Source organism: Nothobranchius furzeri, chromosome 4, assembly GCF_043380555.1.
Source record: "Nothobranchius furzeri strain GRZ-AD chromosome 4, NfurGRZ-RIMD1, whole genome shotgun sequence".
In the NCBI taxonomy this organism is placed as follows: domain Eukaryota; kingdom Metazoa; phylum Chordata; class Actinopteri; order Cyprinodontiformes; family Nothobranchiidae; genus Nothobranchius; species Nothobranchius furzeri.
Genome location: NC_091744.1, coordinates 66413726 through 66430332, shown reverse-complemented (window position 1 = coordinate 66430332; position 16607 = coordinate 66413726). Strand labels below are relative to the sequence as shown.

The 16607-nt window shown below is 44.1% G+C and overlaps 1 long non-coding RNA gene across 1 annotated transcript; it reads left to right on the top strand.

Annotated features, from left to right (window-relative positions):
- The first annotated feature begins 3030 nt into the window (after positions 1-3030).
- LOC129153570 (uncharacterized) lies at positions 3031-15906 on the top strand. Its single transcript, XR_008559552.2, has 3 exons — positions 3031-3226; positions 7639-7890; positions 14516-15906. It is a non-coding gene; the product is annotated as an uncharacterized lncRNA (long non-coding RNA).
- Positions 15907-16607: the final 701 nt, after the last annotated feature.

Here is a 16607-nt window from a genome sequence, read left to right as displayed (position 1 = left end):
GCTAACAGCAAGTCTAAGAATAGCCCAGATGTATTGCTGCCATTTCAAATGCAGAGTTGTGCATTAACCTTTACTCTGATATAGATATTAGTCCTGCTGACATGCAGCAGAAGTGCTACCCTACTAGCCTGGCAAGACATCCTATCTATCTGAATATATAGTTTGGCCACAGCCCATTGACTGTTCTCAGTCGTGAGGCAGGATCTACGGTTGTCTTTTAAATTGTTTCCGTGTGCTTTTGGACGACAAACAACGTGGCGTACTCACCGCTGCAGATGTCAGTCAATGGCAAGCCCCCACAATGCGGCTCTAAAATTGAGGCAAACCCGGAACTGAAATAAATTGCAGTTCCACCCTCATCCGCTGGGGGCTGGTATCAGAAGCGCGCAAATCCTCATTGACTCCCATGTTAAAAATACCAATTTCACAGCAGAAATAAACATGTTTACAGCCTGGTTCCAAAGCATGTTTTTGGTTAGAATTATCTAGTTTACACTCATGACAACTCTGAGGGGGTGAATTTATTTCTCACTCTTCTGTTTAAGTGTATTAAAAGCCTAAAATTCTGTATAATTAATGAGCATCCGACCCACGTGACCACAGAACTAGCTCCGTGGAAAGGCCTCAGAAGAGCCTCGGTCTGGCTTGGAAACTGTTCCGGGATTTTGAGTCTCTGTGTTTGTGTATTCTGTTTTGGATATTTTTTGTGCAATTGTTGGACAAAATGACTTGATGTGGCATTAATTGCACTAATAGAGCGTCCAAGGAGTCTCCACTTCATTTTTTTCGGTAAGTAAAATTATATTTATGTATTTTAGGTCACTGCTGAGCTGAGCTTAGATTTTAACATGTACTGTTTAACCATGAAATTTAAGTTTAATAGGGTGTAGTGTTATGGTTTTATGTTAAAACCCAGTGCATTTAACATAATGCTGCACTTTAGAAAATGGGTTGAAATATAACATGTTGGTGGAGTTGGGTTCTGACTATCAGCTTGTGGAGCTCTCGGGAGACCGATGTTTTCCACCCTTATCCCCTCCCCGCAGCTCGGCGCATCTCTGTCTGATCGCGGCTTCTGTCTGCTGTGCGGCTGCCGGCTTGTGGAGCTCTGGGATGGAAACCTTTCCACCCAGTTCTCTTCAGCAGCAGCTCTGTTCATCTCAGATCGCAGCGGCGCTTGTCTGCTGTGCAGCTGCCGGCTTGTGGAGGTCTCGGGAGACCTCTGTGTTCCACACGGTTTTACCCAGCGGTCAGCCAAGCGTATCTCTGACTCAGAAGCTCTGGTGTTGTGCACAGTTAACTCCGGTTGTAGCTAGATTGCTACCTCCGTTAGCTTAGCTCCCACCTCCGCGTTAGCTTTGGGTTAGCCAGGGTTAGCTTCAGGTTAGCTTGTAGCTAGTTCGACCGGGTGTCGACAGTTGATCCCAGCCTTACAGTCCCACCCTCAGCTCCTCCTCTCTTCCCTTTTTTGGAATTGTCTGGGCTTGACGGAACCTGTGACACGGTCAAAATGGCGGTGGTGGCCACCTCCCATTTGGCCTCAAAAACGTGATATTGGAGCCTATGGAAAGGAATTGTCCAGTATATTTATGTCGATGGTCAATGGGGCAGTACTCCACACTCTGTTGGAGAAGACGCAAATACGTCATTTTTATAAATAAAGGACTTAAGTACCTCTATCTTCTCTTGAATTAAAGAATAGCCCGAGTCTAAATAGCCCAAAGTTAATACCAAAGCCTGCTAAAACGAGCCCCTGCCATCTTAGTTTCGCTCTGTCATAACAACTTCCCGCCCACCAAACAGATAAAGCACTGTGATTGGAGTGGCATCAGAGTGTCTGGGGCTGTGGAGGTTCCAACGGAGTGTGGCTAGACTGACATGCAGAGTAAAATCATTTTGCTTTGGCTACAGTCTAGATTCTGAACTGCAACACCACAGCAAAGTTTGGACTTTGCTGCATCAGGTCTAGCTGTTAGCTGATGAGTTCAGAAAGATGTGCACCCCCTTTCTACAGACTGAGGCCATTCAAGAAACTGTCTACGATAGGTAAGGTGATTATTTTAAATTTTTACATTTAAAAATGGCCCAAAAATCCCCTTTAATTTCAGAGTTACCATTATCCTTGCCACCTTTTGACTGATTCCATGAACACATGGTTCGTTTAGCCTAAAGCCGACTCTGGCTGTGTGTGTGGCCCTATTTGTTTATGCGAGTCTGTGCTTTCACGACCATAACTGTAATTGAAAGACCTTGATTTATAGGTAATCCTTGGCTTTGCTCTCACCGTGAACCTCACAGGGAGCAGCGCTGGCTGTCAGCCTCATGTGTCCTTGAGTCAAAGCTGTGTGCCGTCCTTGACACGTACACCTCTCCCCATCTCTTTCTCTCTTACCGTGCCACCATATTAAAGAAACAACCTCTATATACGCACAAGCACTCACTACTGATGTGATTATATTCTGCTGACAGAGCACAGATACAATTATATTGGTAAAATGTTTATTTCTAACACATGGAGGAGCTCTGTAATTACATTTTGGGGCCATGTGGTGTGTAAAGAAAATAGTGCACTTGTAGAACTAGTTTACCATAAGTAGTCAGATGATTCACTCTAGCCCATGTAAGTATTTCTTTGTGTGCAGGCAGTTTGCCTTATATAGAAGAAGATGGTCTTCAGTTATCTAAAGCTAATATGGTGAAGGTATGGATTGGTTCATCCATTCTGAGGAGATTCTATCCCCTCCTTCCATGGGAGTGGAAAATGTACCCCAAGGTAAATAAAATAAGTTGTTTGGACATTGCTCGGGGGATTTTCCTTTGGCTGGATTTCCTGATGCATCGAACCTGTACTGATGTGGACTCTTTAACCCTCCTGCTGTCCTAATGGGTGTGACCCCGTGAGGAAAGTTGACCATTGAGCAGAGTTGATGGTTTATCTCTCGAGGTCCATGTGGCAGGGGTGAGGAGTGAGCACCACTTCACCCCTGCCACATGGACCTCAAGGGATAAACCATCAATCCTGCTCAATGGTCAACTTTCCTCACGAGGTCACCCATTAGGACAATGGGAGGGTTAACAAAGTTTTCTGATGTCAAAGAGTCTGCCTCAGGAAGCCTTTCTTCAGAGCATACTTGTCGGCTGACAACCCCAGACTGAACTGACGACAACCTCCAGCAGCTTCATTCAGTCGTACCGTGTTTTTGCTGCTCAAACCTGACCAAAACAAGTAAGACTGAATTGATTTAAACATTTTCTTTCACAACTTGTTAATATATTTATGAATATAATTGTTTAGAGGGTAAATTAGCTCAGATTTATTATTTATTTATTCATTAGCATTTGAAAAACAGCATAAAACAATCCACTCTAATGAAATATGAAGAGTACAAAAATGTAACATCATCCTAAAGGGGCACTAGGCAGTTTTGGGCTGCTTTTAGCACCACCTAGTGTCTGTATGTGGAACCAAAAGCGAAATCTACTCCTCACTGTGCGCTCGTCGTTTTAACACCTTAATCTATCAGCTGAAATGTCTCCCCAGTCTTCCTTACTGTCTAAAGGTGTGATTAATCTCTTAATTAAACAAAGCAGCTATGTTAAGGATCTAAAACATGCAGGAAATGTGCTGAAACCAGACTGCAGCGCCAGGTATGTCCCAACAGAGCGGCCCGCCAGTCTGAAGTTGCAAGTGGAATATTCTGGCCATAGGAGTGATAGGGGCCAGGTGGCCTTTATTTAACCCCATAAATGGTCATTTTAGCACATACTGGCTCAAGAGAATGTTTTAAAAGTATTAAAACGTTGCAAAGTATCCCTTTAAATCAGCCTGTTAAAGCAGGCAAAAAGTGTCAACAAAAGCTAAATAATAGATTCGCAAAAGTACCTAAAGAAATTGTGTGCATGTCATTTTTTAAGTTTCTGCATTCGATGCCAATAATACATTAAATGCATGCAGAAAAGGGTCAAAAGGTCTGAGTAGATACTCTGAATTCCCATGGTGCCTGAGAGTCCAGCTGTGTAAACAACACAGAAGCTTTTCTCAGTGTTTTCCCTTTTCCTTCAGCTGAATTCAGTTCCTTTACACCTTTTGTACCTCTGTGTCCATTAGCGTGCTACAAGTATTTCTGCTTGGCTTGTCATGCGTAGGAGTTGGCACAGAGCGCTGCTGGAGGATAGCAGGTGTGAGGAGATGGTGAGGTCAAAAAGGGGGAAAAAACAAAAAAGAGTGGGTCAGATGAGTGAGTGATGGGAAAAACTAAAAGGAGGTGGACAGTAAAGGTGGAGGTGATGGATGCAGGGAAACCTCACGGGAACTGGCTTGTTCTGGCAGACTAATTGAAGTGACGTGCAGCAGCAGACTCGGAGCTGTCACTCCCGTGAAGAGCCCATTTGCTGCATTTTGCAGGTTGTGTGCTGAATCCCGATGATGTGACAGAAAGCCCACTACAGACCCACAGAGACATCCCACTCCCTCCAACAAACATTCAACCCACCCCCCTGAATCTCCAGCTGAATCTCCAGAGGTCCTTCGTGAAGGGGTCTGAGGCTTTCTGCACACAAGCGCTTGCGGCCAAGAACAACGTGTGAATATGAATGATTTTGCATTGAGGATTTTACAAATTTGTTGGGCAATCTCATGCATGATGATGTGAAATGAGGCTCTGCTGGAAGTGATTTGATTTTTGCAGGATTTCCCTTGTTGGACTGGGGCAGATGATGTCGTCTAGCAGAGCACATAGCTGAAAGCATTCAGTGAATTCATTATCATGTATTAAAACAGCCATTTAGTAAAGTGTTTATTAAAAAAGGCAACAGAGTAGGACGTTCTGCATTAATATACAGCAATGTGCACATGGTTATTAGTGTGTTTCATAATAATGTGGAAGATGCTGTAAATGCATTGGTTTGTGATCAGATGAAAGGAGGCTGTAGTTTAAGAAGATTAAGTTTTCTGTATGTTTCTCACCAAGAATTCTTTCTGTCTCTATAATTACTTTTAAGTCTGATTCAGGCCATTTGTCATCAATAATTATTCATCCTGACCTTCCCTGTTAATGAGCTTTCCCAAAAGGGGGAAGATTATTGATCTGTAATTATTGATGCTTCCACCTTCATTTGCCTATAATTTAATGTGCAGACACACTCAACTAATCAAGTTCATCTTTATTTATAAGACTTTTCACATGATGAATGGTGGAACACTGGAAAGCATAATCTTTTAAAGAAGATGGAGGAAAATGTGTCAATTAGAAAAGGTAAAATGTATGATTATATATTTATATTTATATATTTATTTATTATTCCTCTGTTTAATAGAAAAATTAGACTTAATTTCATTGTCAAGCTTGAAATCAGACAGTGAAATTTGTAATGAAAAACATTTTCAAAATGTCTTCATTTTTATTCTGGTAATTCAGAATTGTGATTAAAAGTGCAAACTGCCTCCCAAAGCCTTCAGATGGTAACAGTGCCAGCATCAAACTGTAGATGAGGTCTGAGGAAGTTCTGGAGACTCTGACTATGTGGAGGTGTTTTGTATCAGATTGAAAATCCTGCAGGGTGATTTCACATCTTTTCTTTACCCCTGTGCTGCTATGGCAACCATCATCACTAAAGGTGTATGTTCTGTATGCAACACATCCTGAAGAGCTTCAGGGTTACTGACTAAAAGCTCTTCTGTGGTTAAGTGAATGACTTCAGTAAGATCATCTATCCATCTATTCATCCATCCATCCATCCATCCATCCATCTACCCACCCATCCATCCATCTATTCATCCATCCATCCATCTATTCATCCATCATCCATCCATCAATCCATCTACCCACCCATCCATCCATCTATTCATCCATCATCCATCCATCAATCCATCTACCCACCCATCCATCCATCTATTCATCCATCCATTCACCCACCCATCTATTCATCCATCTATTCATCTGTCCATCCATCCATCCATCTACCCACCCATCCATCCATCTATTCATCCATCCATCCATCTATTCATCCATCATCCATCCATCAATCCATCTACCCACCCATCCATCCATCTATTCATCCATCATCCATCCATCAATCCATCTACCCACCCATCCATCCATCTATTCATCCATCCATTCACCCACCCATCTATTCATCCATCTATTCATCCATCCATCCATCCATCCATCTACCCACCCATCCATCCATCTATTCATCCATCCATCCATCTATTCATCCATCATCCATCCATCAATCCATCTACCCACCCATCCATCCATCTATTCATCCATCATCCATCCATCAATCCATCTACCCACCCATCCATCCATCTATTCATCCATCCATTCACCCACCCATCTATTCATCCATCTATTCATCTGTCCATCCGTCCGTTCGTTCGTTCCTTCGTCCATCCATCCATCATCCATCCATCCATCCCTTCATTCATCTACCCATCCATCCATCCATCCATCCATCCATTCATCCATCCTTTCATTCATTCATCTACCCATCCATCCATCCATCCTTTCATTCATTCATCTACCCATCCATCCATCCATCCTTTCATTCATTCATCTACCCATTCATCCATCCATTAATCTACCCATCCATCCATCCATCTACCCATCCATCCATCCATCTACCCATCCATCCATCCATTCATCCATCCATCCATCCCTTCATTCACCTACCCATCCATCCATCCATCCTTTCATTCATTCATCTATCCATCCATCCATCAATCTACCCATCCATCCATCTACCCATCCATCCATCCATCCATCATCCATCCATGCATCCATCCATCCCTTCATTCATTCATCTACCCATCCATCATCCATCCATCCCTTCATTCATCTACCCATCCATCCATCCATCAATCTACCCATCCATCCATCCATCCATCCATCCATCCATCTACCCATCCATCCATCCATCCATCCATCATCCATCCATGCATCCATCCATCCCTTCATTCATCTACCCATCCATCCATCCATCCATCCATCCATCCTTTCATTCATTCATCTACCCATCCATCCATCCATCCATCATCCATCCATCCATTAATCCATCCATCCCTTCATTCATCTACCCATCCTTTCATTCATTCATCTACCCATCCATTCATCCATCCATCCATCCATCCATCCATCGATTCGTTCATTCATTCATCTACCTATCCATCCATCCTTTCCTTCATTCTTCTACCCTTCCATCTATCAATCCATCTACCCACCCATCCATTCATCTATTCATCTGTCCATCAATAAATGCATCCACCCATCCATCAATTCATTCGTTCGTTGGTTCGTTTGTTCGTTTGTTCATTCATTCCTTCGTTGGTTCATTTGTTTGTTGGTTCCTTCCTTCCTTCCTTCCTTCCTTCCTTCCTTCCTTCCTTCCTTCCTTCATTCATTCATTCATTCATTCATTCATTCATTCATTCATTCATTCATCTACCCATTCATCCATCCATCTCTTCATTCATTCATCCATCCATATATATAATACATTGTGAGAAATATATCTGCATATGATGATAGGGATCATTTTAAATCCTCAAGTTTATTGAATTTGGGGGGGGGGGGGGGGGGATCCTTTGTGGATCACAGCTCACTCACCTTCCTCCTTTTTTCCGGGTCCGGTTCACAGGGGCAGCATCCCAATAGGGCCTCCGAGGCAATCCTCCCCCCGGCCACGTCCTCGGCTGGGACACTCAGACGTTCCCTGGCCAACCTAAAGATGCATTTCCTTCAGGTAGTCCTGGGTCGACCTGGGAGCCTCCTGCCGGCAAGACATGCCCAAACACCTTCCGAAGGAGGCGTCCAGGAGGCATCCTGACCAGATGCCCGAATCGCCTGAACTGGCTCCTTTCAACGCAGAGGAGCAGTCTTTGTTTTTAGGGTAAGCTGAAGTAAATCTGGAATGGCCATAAAGTCTGAACTGTTTATATTTTTAGCAAAGCAGAGAAATGATCCAGGTAAGGAAAAGTTGGTTGACAGTGACACATTTTTCCATTGAGTGTGTGTGTGTGTGTGTGTGTGTGTGTGTGTGTGTGTGTGTGTGTGTGTGTGTGTGTGTGTGTGTGTGTGTGTGTGTGTGTGTGTGTGTGTGTGTGTGTGTGTGTGTGTGTGTGTGTGTGTGTGTGTGTGTGTGTCCTTAATCTTCAGAGGAATGCAAACAGTGTCCCTCCCCATGAGCCCTGGCACAGATCCCACCAAATAACCGCTCACACCTCAATGGAACAAAGCCTTTGCTATAGCCAAGCTGAGCAGGAACGGCAGGCAGGAAGCTACACGGGAAGCCCAACACTGCCCCAGTCCAACACAAACACATAAACCTTAAAATGTATCACCGGGTCATGTGTGGTTGGGAGGTCAATCGCTGCACGGCAGAGATCACTAACATCCACAGGATGGATCAATAAAATCAATCACACAGGGAGGTAATGCTGAGAATCAGCTCCAGTAAGTGAAGAGACAGCTTAGATGAACATGTAGAGGGAGGGAATGACATTTATCTGAAGGAACTGATGAGGTTGACACTGAAACTTGAGTGTTTATGCAGATTTTGGCATTTTCTCCTGTTCTAATATTGTTTGGTAATTTTAAAACATCCGTACGGTGGATGACACCAAGTTATTTAATCAGACTGAGATTGTTTCAGTTGCACTTCATCAACATCACCTAGAGTCATCACAGGGGCGCCACCAGAAAATTCTATAGGGGTGGCCAAATGAGGCCAAAGAAATTTTTGGGGTGGCACACCAAATTGGTTCATGTGGTAACTCTGGGAGAGTTTAGCCTGTGGCGATGTATTGCATTGCTCCTTTATTCATTTTTATTAAAAATAAAAATAACAGTACATATCCAAAACATTTAACTTCAATTTTACAAACCCAAACATATCAGAAAAATACATTTCAGTTTTTTAAAATGTTATTTCAAATTTAATTTAAAAAGGTATTTTTTCAGGTTAATTCACCTGTTGCTGTGTTTGGGTTGGGGTCAAAACTATGGAGATAAAAACTGTAGGGATGAGAACCTTGTTTTTTTGGACTGCACAGTTGCAACAGTGACTTTGTTGTATTTCTTTTTTCCTTTCCATGTTCTTTTTTTTTAAAAGGTGTAAATTTGATAAAATGAATGAATTGATACTCTTATTATGAATTGGATTTTTTTTCTCTTTTGAAACTTTAAATATGTAAAGAGGGTAGGACTTAAAAGTGTATACTTCAACCTACCTCCATTTCAAACAATAATGATTGTTACAAATTATGTTATTTACATTATTTTTAATTGGTAATGTTTGAAATAAAAATAAACAAACAAACAAACAGCTCGTCCTTGAACCGTCACCTTATCGTGGTGGAGTTTGAGTGCCTAATGATCCTAGGAGCTATGCTATCTGGGGCACTTTGTGCCCCTGGTAGGGTCTCCCATGACAAATTGGTCTTAGGTGAAGGGTGAGACAAAAAACGGTTCAGGGGATCTTTCATGGATGTAAATTCAAAGAGTCGGAGTACCCGGCCTGGAGGATTACCGGGATCCCACACTGGAGCCAGGCCTGGGGTTGGGGCCCGTGAGCGAGCGCCTGGTGGCCGGGCTTTCGCCCATGGGGTCCGGCCGGGCCCAGCCCGAACTGGATACATGGGCTCATCCAACTGTGGACCCACCACCCGCAGGAGGAACATGAAGGGTTTGGTGCAGTGTAGATCGGGTGGCAGACCGAGGCGGGAGCCTTGGCGGTCCTATCCCCGGACAAGGAAACTGGTTATTGGGACATGGAACGTCACCTCGCTGGCGGGGAAGGAGCAGGAGCTTTTGGCAGAGGTTGAGCGGTACCAGCTAGATGTAGTCGGACTCACCTCGACACATAGCATTGGCTCTGGAACCCAAGTCCTTGAGAGGGGGTGGACACTCTCCTTTGCTGGAGTTACTCCGGGTGAGAGGTGGAGGGCTGGGGTTGGCTTTTTGTTAGCCCCGAGACTCTGCCTGTGTGTTGGGGTTTACCCCGGGGGACGACAGGGTAGCTTCCCTGCGCCTTCAGGTTGGGGAACAGGTCCTGACTGTTGTTTGTGCTTATGGGCCAAATGTCAGTTCAGAGTACCCACCCTTTTTGGAGTCCCTGGGACGAGTGCTAGATAGTGCTCCATCAGGGGACTCCATTGTCCTGCTGAGGGACTTCAATGCTCACGTAGGCAATGACAGCTTGACCTGGAGGGGTGTGATTGGGAGGAACGGCCCGCCTGATCTGAACTCGAGTGGTGTTTCATTATTGGACTTCTGTGCAAGCCACAGTTTGGCCATAATGAACACCATGTTCGAACATAAGGATGCTCATCGGTACTGTAGTGACTATCAAGTCCCACTTTTAGTCACCCTTGGGTGCGGGTGGAGGCAATGACTCGCTTCAACAATATTGTCCAGGCAGAAAGCGGGTTTGGGTTTATTGTCCCATTTATTGAATATGATGACGATCACAAGCTGGGTCCACCATGGCTATTTCTTGTCCAGGTTTATGTAAATGATGAAAAGTATAACGGCAAATTATATGAAACCAAACGAAGCGGTAAAAACCGTGTGACCTCCCGTCACCCACAAAACACCAATGCACTGCCACTTCAACACCTTTATAGGCTCTGCAGTGCCACCAGTGGTCAAAGGAAATACAAACCATAGTGCAATAAACTGAAATGTACATAAAACATTATCAAAATAAACTTAGACCATAAGATAATCTAAACCAAAACAATATTGGCTCCTACAGGTACATTTGGTACCAGGGCAGCCTAGGTTGCAGGTCGATGATAGACTTTGTAGTCGTATCGTCTGACCTGCGGCCGTATGTTTTGGACACCCAAGTGAAGAGAGGAGCAGCGCTGTCAACTGATCACCACCTGGTGGTGAGCTGGATCAGATGGCAGAGGAAGATGCCGCGTAGACCTGGCAGACCCAAACGCATAGTGAGGGTCTGCTGGGAACGCCTAGCAGAAGAACCTGTCAAGACTGTCTTCAACTCCCACCTCCGGCAGAACTTTGACCGCGTCCCGAGAGCAGTGGGGGGACATTGACTCCGAGTGGGCCTTGTTCCACTCTGCAATTGTTGAGGCGGCTGTTAATAGCTGTGGTTGCAAGGTGGCCGGTGCCAGTTGTGGTGGCAACCCCCGTACCCGCTGGTGGACACCAGAAGTTCGGGGAGCTGTCAGGCTGAAGAAGGAGGCCTACAGGGTGTGGCTGGTCTGTGGAGGCAGCAGACAGGTACCGGATAGCCAAGCGGGGTGCAGCAGTGGCAGTTGCCGAGGCAAAATCTCGGGCGTGGGAGGAGTTTGGTGAGGCCATGGAGAAAGACTATCGATATGCGCCAAAGAGATTCTGGCAAACTGTCCGGCGCCTCAGGAGAGGAAGGCAGCAACTCGCTCACACTGTTTACAGTGGGGATGGGGAGCTGCTGACGTCAAATGGGGCTATAGTCGGATGGTGGAAGGAATACTTTGAGGAGCTCCTCAATCCCAACAACACGCATTCCGAGGAGGAACCAAAGCCGGTAGACCTGGGGATGGACTGTCCAATCTCGGGGGCAGAAGTTGCTGAGGTAGTCAAACAACTATATTTATGTTGATGTATTTAGCAGACGCTTTTGTCCAAAGCGACTTACAAGTGATAATCGGCATGTTTCCCTTGAGTCTAACAACAACAACTAGACATCAGCGGAGCCCCGGGGGCGGATGAGATTCGTCCTGGGTATCTCAAGGCTGTGGATGTTGTAGGGCTGGCGTGGTTGACACGTCTCTGCAACATTGCGTGGTCGTCGGGGGCAGTTCCTGTGGAGTGGCAGACCGGGGTGGTGGTCCCCATCTTTAAGAAGGGTGACCTGAGGGTGTGTTCTAACTATAGGGGGATCACACTACTCAGCCTCCCTGGAAAGGTCTACTCCAAGGTACTGGAGAGGAGGGTCCGATCGATAATTGAATCTCAGATAGAGGAGGAGCAATGTGGTTTTCGTCCTGGCCGTGGAACTGTGGACCAGCTCTACCTTGCAAGGGTGATGGAGGGGGCATGGGAGTTTGCCCAACCAATCCACATGTGTTTTGTGGATTTGGAGAAGGCTTATGACCGTGTCCCCACGGGCACCCTGTGGGGGACGCTCCAGGAGTATGGGGTGGGTGGCTTTCTGTTAAGGGCCATTCAGTCCCTTTACTAGAGGAGCGTGAGTTTGGTCCGCATAGCCGGTAGTAAGTCGGACCTGTTCCCAGTGAGGGTTGGACTCTGCCAGGGCTGCCCTTTGTCACCGGTTCTGTTCATTACCTTTATGGACAGAATTTCTAGGCGCAGCCGTGGTGTAGAGTGTGTCGAGTTTGGTGGCAGGAGAATCTCGTCTCTGCTTTTTGCGGATGAGGTGGTCCTCCTAGCTTCATCCAGCTCTGACCTTCAGCTCTTGCTGGGTAGGTTCGTGGCCGAGTGTGAAGCGGCTGGGATGAGGATCAGCACCTCCAAATCTGAGATCATGGTTCTCGACCGGAAAAGGGTGGCTTGCCAACTCCGGGTCGGGGGGAGAGGTCCTACCTCAAGTGGAGGAGTTTATGCATCTCGGGGTCTTGTTCACGAGTGAGGGTAGGAGGGATCGGGAGATCGACAGGCGGATTGGTTCAGCGTCTGCAGTGATGCGGACGCTGAGCCGATCTGTCGTGGTGAAGAGGGAGCTGAGCCAGAAAGCCAGGATCTCGATTTACCAGTCGATCTACATCCCAATCCTCACCTATGGTCATGAGCTTTGGGTAATGACTGAAAGAACGAGATCGCGGATACAAGCGGCCGAGATGAGTTCCCTCTGTAAGGTGGCCGGGCTCAGCCTTAGAGATAGGGTGAGGAGCTCGGACATTCAGGAGGGGCTCGGAGTAGAATCGCTGCTCCTCCGGATCGAAAGGAGTCAGTTGAGGTGGTTTGGGCATCTGGTCAGGATACCTCCTGGACACCTCCCCAGGGAGGTGTTACGGGCATGTCCTGCCGGCAGGAGGCCCCCGGGTCGACACAGGACACATTGGAGATGTTACATCTCCAATCTGGTCCAGGAACGCCTTGGGGTCCTGCCGGAGGAGCTGGTGGAGGTCGGGGAGAGGACGGTCTGGAGCTCCCTAGTTGGGATGCTGCCCCCGCGACCCGGACCCGGGTAAGCGGAGGAAGACGACGATGACGAGACGACGACGACAACAAACAAACAGAACTTTTTTTTAAATCGTGAGCAGCAGAAACATATTTTCTTTACTCATTAATTGTATTATTTTTATTTTATTTTACAATTATGTCTTGAATAAACAAGATCATTATATAGTTTGACTGAACATTAATGTAATTTATTAACACTGGCTTTTCCTGGGGGGTCAGCTGTTTTTTAGGGGTGGCTTTGGCCATCTCTTGGGGGTGCCCTTGAGTAGTCAGTTGTCACTCATCAGTCCTGATGTTGTCTGCTGTTCTGAAGGCCACTTGAATGTCCTCACAACCATGATGGGAACCTTGACTCAGTTGCAGGCATTCCTCTCTTGTCACATATAGGACTTTGAGACTCGTCATCTTGGGGAGCTGTCCCTCCTTCTAGTCTCGCCTGTGGGGCCTCCAGCAGAGACACAGTCACATCTACAGTCATGATTGTCACTTTGCCACTGCCCTTTCAATTAGATGCTCAATTTCACCCCCACGTCCCACAGGAGTTACGACACCACAATTTCAGATTGGAATCTCCTCAAAGTCAGACCCTCCTCCTCTTCACAGGGGAAGGTGGACGCATTCCTATTCAGAACTGAGACTTCAACATGCTAGAAGATAATGTGATGGAGCAGTAAACATTGAGAGGACTAATACATGATCATGCCTCATGGAAAGAAAAGCGGAGGAAAAAAATGTCTACATTTAGACAGCAGAAGGGTTTCCTTTATTTTTTTTATCTTAGAAGAAGAAATCTGCACAAATCAAAGTCTTAAAAATATAAGAAAAATATAAAGTATTCAATTTAATTGTTAATTATAGAAATGATTCTTGATATAAAAAAAATTATCACTTATCTGGTTTCATTTTGAGCGCAAAATAGCAACAGTGTTCTTTACTGTTTCAGCCCATGTTACCCAAAATGAGGGTTTAGGTCAGACAGGATCTTTATTTGCCTTGTAGTTTTGATTTCTGCTCACAATGAGGCAAAGCTCTTGATTTTAGTGCAGTTAAAATAAAATTAGATCAAGAAATCAACAAATGATCACAGGATGGAGAGATGTGTTTGAGTTTATTATCTGTAAAATAAAATAAACTCCAATCCTGGAAATTGAAATACCTCATTGCAGGCTCCCACATAGCAAATCTTGTAACGATGAACGTCTGATTAGTTCAAAGTAGAGATTTTCTCATGTTTATTTTATTGTATGTGTGTGTGTGTGTGTGTGTGTGTGTGTGTGTGTGTGTGTGTGTGTGTGTGTGTGTGTGTGTGTGTGTGTGTGTGTGTGTGTGTGTGTGTGTGTGTGTGTGTGTGTGTGTGTGTGCAGTCATGTACTGCTGACTTCATCCCAACAGGTTCCAACAGAAACTGTGGGACAGAGCGACATCTAGTGGTGGTGATCACACTTCACCATCTCCCATCTGCCTCTTGATTTGATTCTTCTGTTTGTTTTTCATTTTAAAAATAAAGCAGTCAGACAAATATGCAGAATAGTTCATGTTGTTTTGTTAATTGAATAAACAATGTTAAACTGAAAATGTCTAAACTTACTTCTGCAAAACATATTTCTGTCTAAAATATGAACAAATCAAAGAGAAATGCTACATCTGGCTGCAGAGCTCTAAATCACTTTCTAACTAAACTAATCAGGTAAACAACCAAGAAAACACAAGTTATTTCTTTTTAAGTGCCACAAGGGTCGGTTCTTGGACCTGTTCAGTTTGTTTATTTGTTTATTAATGACCTGGTAAATGTATCTGAGCTACTCGGTTCTGTTCTGTTTGCAGTTTAAAAGTTTAAACCTGGTTTGATATAAACAGATTAACACTTAATCTTAAAAAAACTAATTTTATTTTATTTTATGACAGGGGAAACATTGATGTATCATTGAAAATAGGCAGCATGGAAATTCAAAGGGTAAAGGACACCAAATTTTTGTTCTGATTGATGAAGCTCTAACCTGGAAATCACACATTGGTTATATAAAAGGTAAAGTGGCCAAAGCCGTTGCAGTATTACATAAAGTAAAATCTTTACTGAATAGCGCTGGGCTGTTATCATTGTACAATGCACTGATGCATCCATATTTAATTTGTTGTATAGAAATCTGGGGAACTGCATATAGAACTTATACACAACCATGGTTTATTTAGCAGAAAAGAGCTTTGAGAATTGTTAATAATAATCACAGTAGAGTTACATCTAACCTGTTATTTATAAAATATAAAGTAATGAAATTTCATGATTTGGTCATCTGGAGAATTTTGCATACAATGTATAAAGCTAATATTGGTACATTGCCAAAAAAAATTCTGCGATTGTTTGAAAAGAGGGAAAGTAGTTAAATGTTGAAAGAAGCTGAAGTCTTCGAAAAACCCAGATTTAGAACCAGAATGAAGGAAATGAATATTTCTGTGAATTGTGTGAAATCATGGAATTGGCTGGACAGAGAAGTAAAAGTGTTTAGAGAAAATATTAGATCGAGTGTGTTGGGTGGATATGAATGTGAATAATGTCTGTGGCTATAATTGAAATATGGTCTGAGAACGTGACAGAATGAACTTCGTGGGATAAAGACAGTTTTGTTATTTTTGTTTACAAAAAGGGGGCAAAAATTGTACGATTTTTTCTTCCATCAGCTCTCTTTCATTCACGTTGTATTGTGTTTGTATGCATAGTGTTTATTTATTTGTTGTGTTTTTTATTGAATGAAATAAATATGAGAAAAAAATCTGATTCATATAAAGTGTCTCACTTGGGGTTTTTAATGTGAAACTAGATAACTGTATTTTCTGTTAACACATGTATGTACACACGTGGGAATCAGCCCACTTTTTACACACGTGGGAATCAGCCCACTTTGCTGAGGTTTGGCTCAGCACCAGAGCCTTGACCGACGTTGTCCTGATGACGTGAACGTCACAACCAAGGCTGAGATTACTGACATGGAGGGAAACCACAGCCACATGCTGTCTTTACACTTACTTCATTATCCAGAATGTGGTCTAAACAGACATCACATTTATGCAAATGTATATAAATGATATATTTATGCAAACATATATAAAAGAGTTAGTTTAATGTTATGAACTGGAGGCAAAAGTTAGAAAAGTTGCATGAGTCTTTGAGTCTGTTCCCAAGCAGACTGCAGTTTTGCGATAGGGCCGCAGCTCCTGATAAGGGCTGTTTCACCTAAAGAGCTTATCTCCTGAAGGCCGGTGTGTGACCCTCACTGGAAAGACGTTCCTGAAGGTCTCTGCTGGCATCAGAGTGAAGAGGCATCTCACAGAGAATCCATTATAATTCAAAGGTTTCCCTGATAAATCATTGATTTTATTTAGGTTTTAAAGACCAAAACAAGCGGACGTGTGGATGTCTCTAAATTCAGATGAAAGCCAAACAATCCCTGTTCGTTTAGG